Consider the following 12,500-nt stretch of genomic DNA (forward strand, 5'->3'; position numbering starts at 1 on the left):
CTACGTTGCGGAATGCGCTACCTGATTTTATCCGTACCTATGAGTTTACTGGTTTTAAAAGAGAATCCAGCTGCGCCACATTTTGTACAGCGGCTTTTCTTTTTAATGAATATATCTTTAAATATTATGCATTTAGTAGGAAGCATCTGTATATGCTGTGTATTTGTAATGTCCCGAAGATATTAGCTCCTGTAGTTATTCGGGAATTTGAGATGAAATAAAGCTTATGTTACCTTTAGCAGGGCGCATGCGCACACTTTGTAATCTGTGACTGGGCCGAAATCCCGGGATGACTCGTTTGGTACGACGCTCCAGCGCCGGTGTCTGGAGGTACTGCGTTTTTCTCTCTTGTTCAAACATTCCGTCAGCGCATGCGCAAATGTTCTGGCTCTTCGATACCTAGCCTACCAAAAGAAATGAACATGCTGCTTTTTGTCTTGGATTTTCTAAATCAGCAATTGACATGTCAGTTGATTTTATAGGCATAAACGTAACGTAAGAACCGTGCATGTCTGGTCTTGTCTCAGACAGAGGCGAGAGATGATTTCATGCAGACTGGGACGCCTAAAATGCTCTTTTGTAAACATGGCGGTTCACGAGTGAAGTTGTCTCTCTGGCCTTTCTGTGGACGAATTCCAGGACCTACTGACACAATCTGGGCAAGTTTTGAAAGCTAAAACCTTCAATCGATGCCGGACTCCTTAGGGAGTGAATAATGCTCAATAACTCCGAGATAGCGAATCAATGAGATTGCTTGAAACATCAAGATCACTCACTAGTACGCTCAGGTGAACGTCGAACACCAAACCCTTCAAATCATTCAAATTCGTCGTTTTCAGACACAAGGATGACCACAAACAGCACTTCTGGCCTCGGTTGTTCAAAAGGTGGATAACGGTATCCAGCTGATAAATCGCTATCCAGCGGATAAACACGAGGAAAACCAATTGAGTTATTCAGTGGATAGTGATTTATCCAGTGGATAGCGCTATCCACCCTTCGAACAACTGAGGCCAGGATTTTATCGAAATTATGTGAACGAAAAAGATATTAAAGGTCACACAGTTTTTATGGGCCCCGTGTGGCCACATCGGCCATTTCTACTTCCGGTTCAAGATTTTATTGTTCACAAGCTAACCAATTAAAAAAGGTGAATTTCCAACGTCTACGATCCAGAGCCCTTCTTGTGTGAAGGCCTTGCTGGCTAAGAGAAACGATGGGATCTGGGAACGAGAATGAAAATTGTAAGTTGCGCATGCATATTTTTCCAAAAAGAAAGATTCGCAAAAAATTGGAAGAGACCAACAGGCTAGAGTGAGAACTTAAGCTTTTGCAAATTCCAACAGAACCGTTAAAAAATAGTTGGCGGGTTGGAGGACATTGCTCTTACCATAAAACCGTCTTCCACATTTCACCTGTCACGTAACTATTGCATGTTATCATATGGCCCGTACGGCCCCGCACGCGTTTTGATTGTAAAGCCCCGGCTACACGTTATAACATTGTTAGAAGAACACGTCCCAACATTGCTATAAGAACGTTTCTAACAATGTTGAATACTTAAGCCTGCCATACAGCATTTCAAAACCTAAAGAGGAACTTTCTTCAAAAGTACTAGCTAATTTTTTTATCTTTTGTAATAATGACTTTTCGTACCAATTGATCACTAGTATGGAATTTCTCTTTTCTCTTTTTCGTATAATGATGATATCAGTATTTTTATATCCAGATATTTATGTGTATTTAATGTATTATAATTTAAGCGGGTGCACCCAAGCGGGTGGGTCCGTGTGCTTGTGTGCGTGTATGTTAGTGTGTAGTGTGACTCCGACCTATTTTAGCAAAGTCAATTTGTATACTGACAACCTAGCGTTTTTAACCCATTGGTTATTTTAGGTTACCAGTACCCTTCTATTTGTTTGTTCCGTATTCTCATTTGATGTAATTAATTGTAACATTAATGGTAATAAAGAATTGTTGTTATTGTTGAAAGGCGGCTAGTCACGCTTCAACATTTGTTGTATGTTGGAGAAAATGTTTGATCGAAATCAAAACATTCCTCCAACAAAAAATGTTGAACAAACGTCATCAAACATGCATGCTACACGTTCTAACATTGTTGATCCAACGACAAATGTTATATAACAATGTTTGAACGTGTAGCCGGGGCTTAAAACTATTGGGAAAATCCCCGTATGAGGGCCGTACGCCTTAGCGCAAGCAGAGAAATATTTACTTCTTGATTCCTTCAGTCGTTTCCTTCAGCTCCCTCATAGGTGGTTTTCATGTGACGTCATAGCGGCCATGTTGGTTGACTCAAACAAAAGATCTCTCGTTAGCTTCTTTTGTTCGTCCAACAGCATTTGTACATTACACCATTGTCACCTCAGTCTCAATTGATTGGTTGAAAACCACCTATTGTTTGGAGCGGACGGTGGTGCTTTCTCCTCTTTGGTACGTTGGTGCGTTGCGTGCTAGATTCTAGGGAGCTTACGCAAGCTTACGAACCTTCGCACGCAATTGAAAAGCGGGAAATCAGTACCTCTTACTAACCGAGTTCGAGGTCATTACTGTCAGTTAAGGACCCAGTTTTTTTCGTTGATTTATGCGAGCTATAAATCGACGGGAAAAAGAGGATGCGTAACTCTCATATAATTAACATGAAAAACTTGCCAGAATATGTTGTATAAAAATTTCAAATTTACCGGGACGGACAGCGGACTGCACTCTAGAATACGGCCCGCTAAATTAGGACGAGAAATCTTAAATTAATACGAGAAATATTTCCAGAGATTGAAGCTGTGGGATCGATGTTGCAGATTTATCATATATCTCGGACGGTACGCTCGCTATCATTATTAGCGACCTTCAGATTGAAGTACGAGAATAACTATGACATCGAGTACTCAGTTCTGAGCATGCGCATTTCGAAAAAATTCGTTCTTTGAATGAAATGCGAAAAATTCGTACTCGTAATCGTTGTCGTACTTCAATCTGAAGGTCGCTAATAATAATAGCGAGTGTTTTGTCTGAGATATGTGATAAATCTGCAACATCCTACAGCTTCAATCTCTGGAAAGATTTCCCGTATTGTCATCTGTAAGTAAACGCGGTATGCATGACCTAAGGAAAGTTCCACGTATGTAACACTGTACCTCCACGACTCCATGTCAGTTTGTGTCCAATGGGCCCTTTGCAGAATAGTGATCACATGGTACAAAAACCGCCATACTGGAACGCAAATTGCCCACTGGGACATCTAAAACAAAGAAAATTAGATTAACTAGCTTTGTTTTAGATGTCCCAGTGCGCAATTTGCGTCACAGTATGGCGGATTTGTACCATGTGATCACTATCCTGCAAAGGGCCCATTATGTTCCCACCTTTGAGGCAAAAGCCACCTATTTACAACTTTGGTTATGGGCATTGGGCATTGGGTCAAAGGTCGAATTAGTTCAAAATAGCATGCCTAGAACAGAGTTAGTGAAGGGGACTCTGCTAACCCTCTACTGACTCTGCTTAGAACTACAAACTCCTTCTATTATTCTCTAACAAATGTTCTCATCCCTTTCTTGCAGGAGTCTCCTAACGTACACCAGGTGACCTGGCCTCCTGGACGATCTCCAGCCACATGCCTCGACTGTTTCATGGAAATGGGATTCTGTGATCGTAAACTGGACGAAAAGCTGCTAAGGAAACATAACTACAATGTGCTCTCGTTGTGAACGAGGTCCTCTCTTTGACAGATAACAAGAGGTCTTCAAGTAGTCATTAGTTGCGTTCCTCTGGGAAACAGTTCGCTTTGGTAGCCGCGCTAGGTAACGCAATCTTCCGCGACTTTTGCATAGGAAGCCCAGGGTAAAACTAAAATCAAGTAGAGCAAGAGACTATGAGGGTAAGAGAACACATCCCCCATACATGGGCCTCTTCCAAAGGTTAATCTTTTTCAATCTAATTTTAGCTCGTAGTCAAGCTGCGAGGCTATTTTAGGAAAGACACCTGATTGGTCAATTGTAATGACGTAATGACCGCTTTGCTGTTCTGCTTTGAGAAAATGGTGTCTGTAGTAGACATCAAGTTTGTCGATGAATCTAAAAACTTTGATTTTAAAAAGAGTGGGAAAAGTTCCCGTCCACGTAGAGAAAACTGGTCCATGCTGTACATAGCTGAATCCGATGAAGGTGATGTCGAATCAACAGAAAGTAGGGATGCGAGCTCTTTTGAGGAAGATGTTGAGATTTCGAGCTTCGAAAAATCTTCAAATTTCGATTTAGGATTTCAATGGATCATGCGACGGCGAGAAAAGTCTTCGCAAGTTTCTTCACAATGACATCTGATCCTCTGACCATGGACCGAGCGGCCATGGGGACGAAACTAAATAACTTTCACAGCGTGGCGCGAAGCTTAAAATAGATTGAAAAAGACTATCATAGGGCACGGGGATGTGTTCTCTCACCTGATAGTCTCTTGAGTAGAGTTAATCAGAGTCGAAGGGTTAGTTGTTATTTATGAACTGTTTTCCAGCACAGGGTGGGCAAAAGTGACTGAGGTAGTTTGTAGGAAAGGAAATACTCCGGTTTATTGACGCCAATTTCAGTTAATTTATTTGTTGAAGCACTGACTCACTGACTCACTGACTTACTGACTTACTGACTCACTGACTCACTGACTTACCGACTCACCGACTGACCGACTCACCGACTCACCGACTCACCGACTCACCGACTCACCGACCCACTGCACCGACTCACTGGCTCACTCAATCGCTCACCCAAACAGACCAATTAAACCAAGGTCATTTTTCGCCGTGAATTTAGATCTGATAAATCTGTTTTTATGCTATGCAGTTAAATAATATTATTAAAAATACCCACTTATCTGGACAATTTAAGCAATTATTGTGTCTTATAGACACCTGAAAATTTCAGGTGGCTCCAAGGGGATTCGAACCGATGACCTCTGATATGCCGTTGCAATGCTCTACCAACTGAGTTTTGGAGCTGCACAGTTGGCAGCCGGTCAGTGGTTTGTTTTCTTGTCGTCTAAAGAAATTTTGCGGTGGTCTGTGTTTTACCTACTGGCCGGCCTACATAACAATTATTCCATGAGCCCGAGTTGGATATGAAGTGATAGAATAACCAACGAGCGCGTAGCGCGAGTTGGTTATAATCACTTCATATCCAACAAGGGCGAATGGAATAATTGTTTTAGTAAATTCTCAAACCGGGTTTTGCCGCCGATTTTTATTTCCACAATTTTACAAAGCGTCCGGAAAGAGCATCTTGGTGCACTATTTTCCATGACGTAAAACTTCGACTATTGGCACATAGTCGCAGTTTTGTAGCCAATCAAAAACTAGAAATGCAATAGTCGGAGCTGAAAATTTACTAAAGTAGGTTAGCCCTTGCTATCGCGGGCCAGATAAGATGTAACTCTTAACTTAAAAGGAAAAAAAAAGATTATTGTTCTTGTTGTTGTTTTGGGTTGCTTAGGAACGGTTCAAATTACTCCTGGTTTTGCTAAGTTGAACACTAGTTAAGGTTCACACTCCAACCAGTGACAATTAGACATAGTTTGACCCTGCTTTGGTTTGAACAAATTTGTAGGAATGTAGTTTAAAAAGTTACAAGTCACTGATCCTCTTGTCTAGTGTTTTTAACCAGCGATGATCGGCAGTTATTGCTAAAGCCCTTATATAGTCTTTTATATGCTCGCCACTGCTAAAAAGGAAAGAAAAAGAGTGTGCATTTACTGTAATTGTAGGGAGCTTAAAGGCGCCCGCAAACGAGGAATCAATGTGCGGAAGAAAATGTTTCCCCATTTACGGCCCCGGGAAATTTGTTCAGAAACATTTTGCTTCCGCAGCAAATGTTTCCTCGTTTGCGCGCGGAGGAAACATTTCAGGAAACAATGTTTCCGCAACAATGTTTCCTCGTTTGCGGGCAACGGCAACGGCGACGGCAACAAGAACGTCACAAATTTGCATATTTAGGGAAAACAAAAGCTTTGCACGCCCTGCACGTGCGTTTTTCACTTTTGTCCATTTCTTTGTGGTCGTCTACAAAACAACAACGTGAAATAACCAAATTTGAGGTTTTATGAATCGAAGAACGTCAGCACTTGAGGATAAATTATCTTTTTCTCCCAAAATTAAGCCTCGTTCCGACCAGTGCCATAGGGAGTTTAAGAAACTATGACGGCTACGAAGACGAAAACGTCACTTTAAAATATAAGTTTGAGCTGTTCTAAGTATTTCATGATTATTCCATCTTGTTTATATAATTCAATATAAACGAAGTGTCCTAAAACTAGATTGGTACGGACGTTTTGAAATAAAGAGTGAGACCGTAGTCTGTCCACGTTGTCGTCAAAACCTTAAATTTGGTCATTTCACGTAGTAGTTTTGACGAGTACGGGAGAGAATTGTACAAAAATGCGTGCCGCACGTGCAGCACTATCATTTTGGTTCTTTAAACCAATAATATTACTGCTTTTTTGCGTTGTCGTTGCCGTAGCTGTCGTCGTTTCTTAAACTCCTATTTTTTGAAGAACTACCACACACTTGACATGTGATTACAGTAACGTGAATTTATATTTTGAGATGACGTTCTCGTTGCCTTTGCCGTCGTCCTTGCTTAAGGGTTCCATGGTAATTAGTGATGTACTCTCACGTTGTTGTCAAAAGCTCAAATTAGGTGATTTATGTCGTTGCTATGTAGAGTACCGCAAAAATATGTGATATAATGCGTGCCGCACGTGCACGTGCAACACGATTCGTTTTGCGGCGCTGCCGTTGCCGTGGCCGTCGTCGTGTCTTCAATTAACGCCCCTTAGTACACTACTGGAACAGCCACGCCGATAGCGTGGCCCATTCAGCCAGTGTTACCAGACTCAGGATAGTCTAATAGAAAGCTTAAATTCCTAAGCTTACCTACTCTAACCTACCCGGGTTGGCTCAGTTGCATGGTCGACCATTGGACTGCAGTGCGGGACGGGTCGCGGGACCAACACTCAGGATCTTTAAATAACTGAGCAGAAAGTGCTGCCTTTGTAATGACATCTGCAAATGGTTAGACTCTCTAATGTTCTCGGAAAAGGACTAGAAGCAACTCCAAAAAGGAGGGCATGGAGTTCTCAGTTTTATGACATGTCCTCTGTGGTATAGCTGCAAGGTCACAAATTACAAAGCTAGTGCAGGAACCCATGACCCGGAGCCTACAACTCTACTATGTTTGTGTAACGGCGTTTTCACAGACAGATTTATTTTTAGATTGAAGCTCCCGCGAATGAGACTCCCACAGGAGCCCGATGACCAATTACAAGAAATTAAGCAGACGTCATAGGGTCACCGAACCGGAACTGCCTTTGTTTTTTTCCGGAAAAGATAGTCTAAAAATAGATCGGTCTGTAAAAATGCCGTTACATAGGCCCAGTATGGGAGCTGTAGGCTCCTGGTCATGGGTTCCTGGCTAGTGGCTATTCGTACGGGACCCGTACACTCTGACCTATATTTGCTATTCATACCGGCGTCTTCATAAAACGGCGATTATTACAGGTTCTAACCCTAACCTTGAGCGACATAGCCACCCCGTTATTGCAAGCTAACCGTTTTAAAATGGTTGCTTAGACTTAAATACTATTCACCAACGCTATTTGAAATGGGTGCTTAAACTTAAATGTGAGAAACACAAACCGGGTCAGATGGCCGGTGATATCGAACAAAGGAGGTATTTTGTGAAATTGAACATGCATCAATGCCGTTTTTTGATAACTGAACTGTATATGAAAGAATTATAGACGAGGTAAGACTTCTCGAGTGTTATTGAACCTGTAATAATCATTCTAAGAAGACCCCCACATGAATAGCAAATATAGGTCGGTGTACGGGCCCCGTACGAACAGCCACTTTGAATTAGAAAACTGTAGAAAGTTAATTGCGTCCTCCTCTCCAAATAAAGTTATCGTATCGTATAGCATCGTAATTTTCAGAGATTACTGTACACCGCTTTCGTAAATTATGGCCAATTTGTTTGTTTGTTTGTCAGTCCCAAACAAAAGGCATCATCTCGAGGCTCTGGGGAATAAATATAAGGACTTGTATGAGTTTATTTCCAGAGCCTTGAGAAAATGCCTTTTGTTTCGGACTGGATTTTAATATAGAGGGCTATTATACCAACTGGCCGCATTTTAGTTTTTATATTATTATTACATAGGCAAACTGGTCCGAGATGAAAAGGAGAATTCTGATTGGTTCTCTGAGCTGTCCGAAGTTTGCAATAAGATGGATTGGTCACAAAAATGGGTATATAGGTTGCAAAACTGTTCCCATTTTCTGTTTCCATTTTCTCGGACATAAGAAGACAAACGCGAGAAATGTTTTTTATTTAGTCATGTCAGAGTTCCACAACGAATTTTACTTTCCAGAACCGTTAACAGAGGCGGGCGAAGAGGCAAGACTGATCAAGGAACAGAAAACCCTGCGCAAGAGAGCCAATATAATGAAAACCTTATTGAACTACCTTGTTCGATCCGTATTGGGAAAATGTTGGTCTCGTTCCTTTTATGGACTTGACCTCATAACTTAAAAAGGAACTCGCCAATTGACCACTTTCATAAATGGCGACCACGTCACCTTTGCATTCTTTTGTATTTATGTTAATCAGACCTACTGCCCTCATTTTCAAACAAATATTTCTTTGAAATTTGCTCGTTGTTGCGAGGCTAAAAGAGCTTATTAACATTTAAACAAAAGAGTAGTGTTTTTGGCCGTCATTATGAAAGAGGTCTATATTTTCCCAGTACGGATCTGACGCTAGTTCAATAACATCTAAATATTTTCTTTTGAATTTTGCGAGTCACGGCGAGGCTCCAAAGGTTTATTAGCACCAAAAGGAACGAATATTTCATTAAGCCGCCATTTATGGAGAAGGGTCTGTGAAAGTCTCCTCTAAGATCATAGTTTTCTCCTGATAATGTAGGGATGTTAATTTTTCCAATCTATCTAGCTTTGATACAGATAAAAAGGAAGTCACTCAACGGCTACGGAACAGGTGAACAAGAAGTTTTAATTTCATTCATTGCTTAGTTTCCTAGTGTGAAAAGATCAGATTCGGAAGTCGACAGTTTCTAGTTAGCTTCTTGTCCGGTCGTCGAACGAGAAACGATTTTTTCTGTCAGTGGAAGGGGAGTTGCAGAGGGGAAGGGGCCAATCGAAGCAATCAGGATAGTCCATTTTGAGCCTCATTTTAAAAGCGAGTCCAATTATAACTTAAACGTTGTCATGGCAGTTTATTTCCATATGAAAATCTATACTTCTGTCAATAAGAAGCCTTAATAAACGTTAAAACGACTAGCCTGGGTAGGTGGCGAGATATTTTATCGCGGGATTATTCAAACACGCTCGATTAATTTAGTTTTGCCCGAGAGCGAGCGGCTGGTCTTTCGCGAAGGACTTTGTTCAAAAGTACTCGTCACTATTCCTCTGGACAAAATATCCCGCCAGTTACGCAGGTTGTAAAATGACATAGTTGATAACTATGATACTGACCTGTTCAGATTTGGTGACAAATCTATGATGAGCAACAGAAGTAGTTAAGGCACAAGTTGGGACACAACATATGGATTGTTAAACACTCTTTTAGATATTTTATCCATGGATTGATTTACCAGAGAAGATGAGATCCACGTCTGTGTATGAGTTATATATCTTTTAATAATTAGTAATTTCGTTTTTGTAATTTTATTCTTATGTGTTTACCTTAAGGACGTTCTCGCGAAAATTTTCTAACGTTGATTTTTTTCTGCAAATTTTACCATTAAAGATGGTGAGTTAGTGATGTCAGAAATGTAAAAAAAATGGGGGGTCACCGACTTCGTTTTAGAGAGAACTTGCCCGGAAGAACACCCTAAAACTGAAAAAATCCGGCTTCTTTAGCGAATAAGGCCACAGTGTCTGCAAGCCCAAAAATATTGCAATTACATCTTTGAAGTGAAATCTTTTCTTCCAAACGTGGACCCATCAAGTGAATTTAGTTAACTGTTGAGGTTCGTGGCATGTGAATTTGCGTGCGCGAACGTCCTTAAGACAATTTATCTTAATTAAGTTTGTCAGCTTTCGGAAGAATTAACATTATAGAGCAGTTTTCAAATGGCTGTCGAAAGTAATTGCGCGATTGCAAATGCTACGCTTAGTGATTGGTCAAAAATTCGCGCGCCAGTTAATCAACCAATGAGAAGGATGACCAAAACCAATCGCGACATGCACGCGCGATTTTTCCCGCGCTTTGAGCAAGTTGCATGGAATTGCTACGATTTGGATTGGTTCATTGCGCTGCTTGAATGCACCTGCTGTGATTGGTCGAAGTAATTACTTTGGTATTTGTTTTATAGGACACTCAATTGAAAACCGCTCTATACTACTCTCTAACTCCGAATTGAAACACTTCCCTCCTCCCTCATTCGATGCAGGTGCGGGGGAGAGGGTGAGATGGAAAGACAAAGGGAGGAGATTTGTCCAACATTCCTAAAAAGGGGTATAAAGTGTCTCTCTTTTTTTTTTTTCGCTTATTGTAGGTATTGCGTAAGAGTACAATACTTAATCAATTCTTGTTCTTACAGTTTACTTGTGGCCTTTTCACCAAAAAACGACGGGTTTAAATTCTGGGGACACAAAAGCTTTAATACTGGATTACCGTGGATTACCTTGCGGGAGGTCGCGATTTTGAACCCTGGCCAGACCAACTCTCGGGGTCTTGAAAAAACTTAAGAGAAAGTGATTCCTTTTTAATTTCATCTGCAAATTTTTGGGCTTTCATGACTTCTCGGACAAGGACCACAAACCGTAGTTCCCGTCCCACAACCCTTCAATGTTCATAGCCCTGTGGGATGTTAAAAGGCCCACACACTGTTCGCAAAGAGTGAAGCACAGGGTTCTTAGTATTTGCAGAGCACACTGAAATTGGATCCTTGCTCTGTTTTGTGCCCCCAACCAACTTGGTAAAACTAAAATAAAACGATGAGGTTAAACTAAGTTGTTTTAGACCTGATAAAACACGACCTGCGAGTTTATTGAACGGCTTCAAAAACATTCCACAAAAAGGTTGTCCCTCTGGAGTGCGAACAAAGGTTGAAAGATTGTCAGAGGAGAACATTAGCTGTAACATACAAGAAAAACAAGCTATAGCTAATCCTTATTAGTAGGCTTTATAATAGTTTACCTAATTGGTAGAAATGCTGCCAAGCGGAAGGGAGATGTTCAATTATGCTTGCGGTAATTAAACGACAGTTTGGGAGTGGAATTAAAGGGAGATTTTGATAGGTCTTAAGCAGGGACGGTACAAAAGGTAGACCTCCTAACTGGACCCCTAACAGGACCTCCTTCTGCACCCCACTCGAGAGAAGAAAGAAAACAATAGATAGTTTTCACAGTGACGTCAACAAATTCTAAAATCAAAATCGCAAGGTCTTCTGAATTTTATCTAAAGGAGGTTAAAGATGACCAAGAAATAAATCTTTTTCAAGTTTCCAGTTCCGTGATGTCTTTCGTTTCGAAAACAGCATTTGTCACCTTGCGTGACACCAGTATACAAAGCTATTTGGTTGAAAAAAAAAAGAAAAGTCTATCCCTGTGAATCTCAGCAGTTTAAGCCTTTCAAGTACATTAGGAGATATGTTCATACACAAGTAATAGTATTCTATCTCATGAGCAAAAAGTCAGTGCTTTCATCGCAAATTGAACTCCAGATGTCTTCGTTGATTTGGTGGAACACGTGGCGTCTCCATACAAAGCGTGAAACGCTTCGACCAAGAACTCAGGAACGATGTACCGCACAGAGAGTTGGAGAGATGGTCAAAAAATTTGTTTTCTACATCATTTCAAGTTCTTGGCCTTTTTCACTGAACAATTTCAATATTTTTGAGTGACAGTTAAACTATCTATAGTTTGAGGATACGAGAAGCCAAAGGAAAAACAGGCTCTAATCGTCTGTGTAACAAGATCATACCGCTCATCTTAATTCCTCCGTTCGCGCATAACCACAATTCCTTGCGCCTTTCACTACAATCCCTTGCGTTTCGAAAATGTGTTTTCCCGATTAGAGACCTGCTTCGTTCGTTCGCTTCAGGCTCACTCACCGCGGTAGCAATAAAGAATTCTAATGAGGAGTGTTTTTATATCAGTTTTTAAAGCTCATGCACGTGACGTTTTATCGGTGACCTAATAGGCTGTTTTGCTCATGCATTATTAATACGTTTAAAAAAAATTAAAGTAGAATGAAAGGAATTTTTGTTTTATGAAGTACAGTACAGGTGAAGATTTCTATTAGAGAGGATTATCGTTCACATTAGAAGACGTCATTGGTTTACCCCAGATTTTTAACGCATTTGTTTTTCTTTGTCGTCGTCGTTTCTTAAGGTGGCTCAAACCAGTTTCAACACTTTCAAGAGACCTTGTTATTAGAAGGATTGACACTACAACACTTTACCACGTAACAGCAATGTTA

The sequence above is a fragment of the Montipora foliosa genome, chromosome 14, assembly GCF_036669935.1.
Source record: "Montipora foliosa isolate CH-2021 chromosome 14, ASM3666993v2, whole genome shotgun sequence".
Taxonomy (NCBI): domain Eukaryota; kingdom Metazoa; phylum Cnidaria; class Anthozoa; order Scleractinia; family Acroporidae; genus Montipora; species Montipora foliosa.